Here is a 7,429-nt window from a genome sequence, read left to right as displayed (position 1 = left end):
GTCGGTAGAAAGTTGGCAGATGGCGGCGGCTGGTTTCGGGTAAGCGGCTAGTAATGTACATGTCGATTCGCAACTTTCGGGATCATTACACGGAAACGCAGATCCAAGGTATCTAAAGATGGTGTAAATTAGATCAATCTCTAGAAAATGCAATGGATCATCAGAGCAAGGGTTTATTCACAAATTTCATAACGCAAAAAATGGATGCATTTGACACCCACTCACCCCCTCGTAACGCTTTTTATTACGGTTGTTAAGAAAATTTTCCGTTTTGCGGTAGCCGCCGAGTTCTACCGCAGCTGTCAAAGTTCTACCGCAGGCTTCGAAATCATTATATTGCTGTGTGCGTTTGAAATGCAAATCTCGATTACTTTTTCAAATCGACGTAAGTAACTTTCATACGGTTTTGAGAACGTTAATTAAGAAGAATCACAACCTTTCTTCTAAAACTGTTTTAAAATTAATCCCATTTTTAACATTTTTTTACAGTGTTCATCGCTCGAATTTTGCATGCAATCAGCTCGCGTTAAAACACTAGGTAGTTTCTATCATTTCCCACAAAAAATGTATGAGAAAATGATAAGCCGTTTCAATCAGTTACTTACGACGTTTTTGTATCAGGGTAAAATCGACTCAAGTAGTGTTTTGTTTTGATTCGTGGTTAAGTCACTTTGTCTCCCATACAACGGAGCGGCGAAAGTAGCGGTTAGGTTGCGAAAGTGGAGAATCTTACTTTCGTCGTTTTGTAAATTCGGAAATTAAACGTTCTAAAAGTGAAAAATCAAGTTGGTTTAAAGCGGAATGTGTAGAATTTCGTCTGCGAAACACATATAATCGATAAAGCAAGTTTATATACTTTTTTGACTTGAGTCTGTTTGAATACGTCTTCGAGAAATATCAAATGCGGGAACACCAAATGCGGTAAGATTTTCAACAAGGAAGGCGAAGTCAAAATTTGATTTTCTTTGCTAGGTTGGCGATGACATGGATCATGGTTGCTAAGTATCCTTTGGTTACTTTGTGTTACCGCATTTGAAGCTCAGTTAGACTGGTTTTGCACATCAAACGCAAACAGCAATATCATTGAAGCAAACAATTCAATCATAGTATGTTTGAAAGAGAAAGCGCTATGAAAAACACCAACAAACAACAATCATCAAGACGGTATCCAAGGTATCATTGAAGCCTACTGACGATTTACCACTGCAAATCAGTGATGTGACAGCTGCGGTAGCTTTCCGTTGAACCGTAAAACGGAAAGTTTTCTCTGAAATTGCAATATATAAAAAAAATTATAATTTTGTATGACCTGTAACATCTTAGGACACCCACCCACCCCCTTCAGCGTCATGAAATTTGTGAATGGGCCCTAACCAAAACGGCCGCTAGTGAAAATCTAAAGAGGAAACGAATTACTTCTCCAATGCCTGATTGAACTATGCGTTTATGCGTATATAATTTGGCCATCTCCATTTGATTTTGCAGTAAATGGCCAAATTTTATACGCGTAACGGTCTGTCCAAAATACTTTGATCACCCTATCAAACAAACAGTATCTTAAGCTTTGTCTCCAGGGGAATGAAAAATTATAAAAATACCAAAATACGAAGTACCAAAAACGATGTGAGGAAGAGCCGAAATGTATGCAGGATGACTGCCATGTCAGTCCTCTGTTTGTCTCAAATTGAATGTAAATGTCTGGTGTCTAAAATATATCTCGCGTAAAGGGCCAATGATCAAATCGGGAGGGATTTGCGATAAGGGCCTATCTGACAATTCAATAACAATGAGAAAATAACCAATGAAATTCTCATGTGCAATTTTTAATCCCAATTGGAGAAAATATGCTCAAACTTTAACCTTTTCACTTTAATACACATTTTATAAACCTAGTTTTAAAACCCTCATCAATACCACACACATCTCCTACAATTTCCCTAGCTATTTCGTACTAAAAAAAATATTATAAGGTTTCGCCTTAAACGCATTCAAGAACGCCAGTATCGCCCAATGTTATGAGCCTGTAATCGATATTATTTTCAGTGTCACCTATTACTTTTGCGCCGTGTTTACATTCTGGTTTCAATTAAGCCCGCCATGTACGCCTTGTTTATTTTTTGTTTGCAGTGTCGCCGTTTACTCTCGCCGGGTTTTGATTTCGATTTCAGATGCGTCCATCACTTTGATAAACAAAAACACAGGCGTGTAGGGAATAGATGTAATAATGTATAAAGAGAATAAAAGTTGTGTGTTAACATAAAAATAAAATGTGTGAAAAATAAGTATCATATTTCCAATAATGAGTATTTGTAAAACGGAGTGTAAACCAAAAAAAGCCTTTTGAAAATCGCGAGGGTTTAAATGTACACTAGGACCGTAGAGGGTTTGAATGTGCACAAACCGCATTGACTGTTTAACGAGAAACTTGCGACGATCGACGCTCCTCCATAATTCATATAGCGGTGGGTATTTGAACTAAGTTGGAGGTGATGATTTCGCATTTTGGAGGTTAAAATCACCTCCAAACACTAGCGATTTTGCGGTGGGATGTTGACGTTTGATCACGAATAAACAAACCAGTTTTGAAACGGATTTGCGTGAAGAAAGGTGTGCTTCTTGCTGCTCCGTGTCTTTCGGAGCGCAATTCACGACAATGACGCGGTCGGTGGGGACACAACGTTCCCTTATCGGTTCGGTTGACCGTATCTTTGATCCACATGTGGAGTGTGTTTTGTTTGTGAAATGTTCGGCCACGAGATTGATTGGTTTTTGGATGACTTTCGGAAAGGTGAGGATGCCTGTCAGGTTTCAGGTGCTGACTGTTGTATGCTGATCGGTAAGCGTATTTTTTTCTGTATTTCAAAGATGGTTTTTGTTATGGCTTGTTGTGAATTGTTTTGTGTTTGTTTTTTCATCGCTGAAAAAAATATGCAAGGAAAAAGAGTGAGTGCTGTTTTTGATGAGAGGAATGAGGGTAGAAAGGACTATCGAGCCAATGATTTTTACGTGATGCAGAGGTGAATTAACAAGACTAGACCAACATTCGAAAAGCGCGGTTTTTCAGAATCATCAAATCGAGAAACAGCTTGCACGGAGAAAATGAGGTACTCAAAGGTGAGTTGATTTGACTGAATTCGGAAGTTTGTGCGTTAACCTAGTTTTGAGGTAGTGGAGATGAGGTTGTTCATATTTGCAGCCATGCAAAAAAAAAATACCTACACACAAAAAAAAAAGTTGTGTGGTAAAAAACTACCATTTTGGGGGGTTAACTTAAGCGCTCGCACCGGTAATTATCAGCAGACCAGATATGCACTTGATTTTACCATGTCTGTAGTCGGAATCGGATTGTTGTAAATTGTTTTTGTCAAATGTACCAGTAACCAGTAGGGTGTACCGTAAACATAGTAAATTGGTCTGAATTTCCATGGTAGTTTCAATAATAGTTTATTAGTTTTATTATTAGAAAATACGTAAACCTTTTACATTTTATGCTTAGGTGAGGTCAAGGAGAAATGGGCGTCAAGGGTAATAATGGGCGTTGTCAGCTAAAATAGTTATTTTTACCACAGATTTTTTTCCCGTGTACTGGCTATGTTTTTTCACTGAAACGGCAGATCGATTCTCTCAACCTTCAGTATTGTGCCACTAATCTTGTTTTGAGATAACGCACTAAGGTTCAATTTTTGGGTTGTTTTGCTTTTCGTTCTCTGACAATAATAGAAGGAGCAAACGCAAAAGTGGTAATCTCGTTCAATGGCATGATCGCCCTAGTGTAGATGTGTTTGTGAAACTCAGAGGAAAACAATATGCACTCTGTCTCGGAAACACTCAGAATATGAGTGTAAATTTTTCAAATTGGGTAATATTTCCATATATATATGGAATAGTCTGGAAAGCGTGTGCAAGTTTTTTAGAGAAAAAAAACAATCTGTGTATGTCGAGCTTAGGCGAGAGTTCGTCCGTTCAAATGTTACTAAGCTCTATGGTAAGGAAAAAAATAGGTTGAAAAATACTCAAAAACCGTGACATGCCCTATTACTCTGAGGTTGAAAAAAAAATTCAAGTAAAAAAAAAGGTATGATTATTTTCATTTTTTAAGTTTTACATTGTCGACCGTTTAATATATTGTGCATATGAACCCACTGCCGAGTGGCATTTTGAAACATTCCCCCCTAATTCAAAAAAACAGCATTTAGAGCTTAGAAACAATCGTCTCATAACATCTTAAAATAATTGCGTTATTAATTGTGAATTGACATAAATTATAGCACGTGATTTTATGTTGGAAGTGGAGACTAATATCAAGTTATGAAAAGGCGTGAGTAAAAAAGTTTTTAAAATAAAAAAATCAATCCTAAGGACTCGTAGTTTTTACGACATGCCTGAGGATATGTCAAGTAATCCAACATATGGCTTAGATCAGATTGTTCTTCGCTGTTCGTTGTAACAAAACAAACTATGGTTTTCCGAAATCGGAATGAAAAAATATAATGATTTATTTCTCATTCCAAAAGAAACGTGATTTAGAAGGGGTCAAACAAAATCCAACTCTGGAGTGAGTCTGGATGGGTCAGAGATGCCATGGATCAGAGGAATTACGAAACCCAACTCTGGAGTGAGTTGGTCGATGGGTCGGAGAAGCCATTGGACCTAGTTCGGTCAAAAGAATTTAGAAATCCAACTCGGGAGTGAGGTTGTCGATGGGTCGGAGAAGCCATCGGACCTAGTTGGGTCAAAAGAATTTAGAAATCCAACTCGGGAGTGAGTTGGTCGATGGGTCGGAAAAGCCATCGGACCTAGTTGGGTCAAAATAATTTAGAAATCCAACTCTGGAGTGAGGTGGTCGATGGGTCGGAGAAGCCATCGGACCTAGTTGGGTCAAAAGAATTTAGAAATCCAACTCGGGAGTGAGTTGGTCGATGGGTCGGAGAAGCCATCGGACCTAGTTGGGTCAAAAGAATTTAGAAATCCAACTCGGGAGTGAGGTGGTCGATGGGTCGGAGAAGCCATCGGACCTACCCGGATAAAAAATACAATACAAAAACAATATAACGTATTGAAACAGTACCATTCAATATATTGGAAATACAATACAGTATATTGTAAAATGACAATACAATTACAGTACAATATATTGTTTTGAACAGTTCACTGTATGGTATATGAGATTTTTGCAATATAATGTATGGGTGGTTAAGTATCGTAACAATACAAATATAGATATTTTCTCATACAAACATTTTGAAAATACAATACGATATATTGTTCATGTATTGTCTTGATAAGCAATTCGTGTATTGTTGTACAATACAAAAACAATTCAACGAACTGTATCATGGTTGCATTCGTCGTTACAGCTAATGTCAAGTGACTTCTAAAAAACTACTTATTTTTACTTTTTGAATATTTTTCACCCAACATTTCTTGCTTTCTGAACTTGTTTTGTTTATTTCTTTCAGCAAAGCTACATAGAAAAAAGCAACAGTTGCTTTACGCGAAAATAGGAATTTGACCAAAATTGTAAGGTATAAAACCAATTGAAAACAATACAGTGTTCTGTTACAATATATTATATTGTTTTTGAATTGTATATCCATACAAGAATAATGTTGCTTCGACATTCAATAACAATACGCTGTATTATATCCAATAGGTTATATTGTACATTAATGGTTTATTCCATTCACTGAATGATACGTTTTTATCCGGGTAGTTGGGTCAAAAGAATTTAGAAATCCAACTCGGGAGTGAGTTGGTCGATGGGTCGGAAAAGCCATCGGACCTAGTTGGGTCAAAATAATTTAGAAATCCAACTCTGGAGTGAGGTGGTCGATGGGTCGGAGAAGCCATCGGACCTAGTTGGGTCAAAAGAATTTAGAAATCCAACTCGGGAGTGAGTTGGTCGATGGGTCGAGAAGCCATCGGACCTAGTTGGGTCAAAAGAATTTAGAAATCCAACTCGGGAGTGAGTTGGTCGATGGGTCGGAGAAGCCATCGGACCTAGTTGGGTCAAAAGAATTTAGAAATCCAACTCGGGAGTGAGTTGGTCGATGGGTCGGAAAAGCCATCGGACCTAGTTGAGTCAAAATAATTTAGAAATCCAACTCTGGAGTGAGGTGGTCGATGGGTCGGAGAAGCCATCGGACCTAGTTGGGTCAAAAGAATTTAGAAATCCAACTCGGGAGTGAGTTGGTCGATGGGTCGGAGAAGCCATCGGACCTAGTTGGGTCAAAAGAATTTAGAAATCCAACTCGGGAGTGAGTTGGTCGATGGGTCGGAGAAGCCATCGGACCTAGTTGGGTCAAAAGAATTTAGAAATCTAACTCGGGAGTGAGTTGATTGATGGGTGGGAGAAGCCATCGGACATTCATGTTTGATTGAGCTGCATTAGATTATATATATTGAGCCTGGTAAGCTTAATCTAGAATAGCGTGAGTAAGATGAAATGAAGTGTGCTAGAACATGATATATGTAATCAACATGAACATTTTAGGATTGAGTTATTTAAGGGATAATTCAAGCCTGATAAGATCAATTCAATAGCATGACTGAAATCAGAATGAGCTATTTGTAGTGCGTTATAGAACATGTAGCATGAGATGATTTGAGGATATTGTTGTAAATTTTCTGATTTCATTGCTAAAGGGATACTTCGAGCCTGGTAAGCTCAATCCAGAATAGCATGACTGAAATCAGAGTGAGCTATTTGTAGTGCGTTATAGAACATGTAGCATGAGATGATTTGAGGATATTGTTGTAAATTTTCTGATTTCATTGCTAAAGGGATACTTCGAGCCTGGTGAGCTCAATCCAGAATAGCATGATTGAAATCAGAGTGAGTTATTTGTAGTGCATTAGAATATGTAAAATGAGTTGATTCGATAATGTTGTTGAACATTTTCTGATTTTGCTGCTAAAGGGATACTTCGAGCCTGGTAAGCTCAATCCAGAATAGCATGACTGAATTCAGAGTGAGCTATTAGTTGTGCGTTAGAATATGTAAAAGGAGTTGATTCGATAATGTTGTTGAACATTTTCTGATTTTGCTGCTTAAGGGATACTTGAGCCTGGTAAGCTCAATCCAGAATAGCATGACTAAAATCATAGTGAGCTATTTGTAGTGCGTTATAGAACATGTAGCATGAGATGATTTGAGGATATTGTTGTAAATTTTCTGATTTCATTGCTAAAGGGATACTTCGAGCCTGGTAAGCTCAATCCAGAATAGCATGACTGAAATCAGAGTGAGCTATTTGTAGTGCGTTATAGAACATGTAGCATGAGATGATTTGAGGATATTGTTGTAAATTTTCTGATTTCATTGCTAAAGGGATACTTCGAGCCTGGTAAGCTCAATCCAGAATAGCATGACTGAAATCAGAGTGAGCTATTTGTAGTGCGTTATAGAACATGTAGCATGAGATGATTT

This window comes from Aedes aegypti, chromosome 2 (assembly GCF_002204515.2).
Source record: "Aedes aegypti strain LVP_AGWG chromosome 2, AaegL5.0 Primary Assembly, whole genome shotgun sequence".
Lineage (NCBI taxonomy): Eukaryota > Metazoa > Arthropoda > Insecta > Diptera > Culicidae > Aedes > Aedes aegypti.
Note: the sequence above shows the minus strand (reverse complement) of the source record.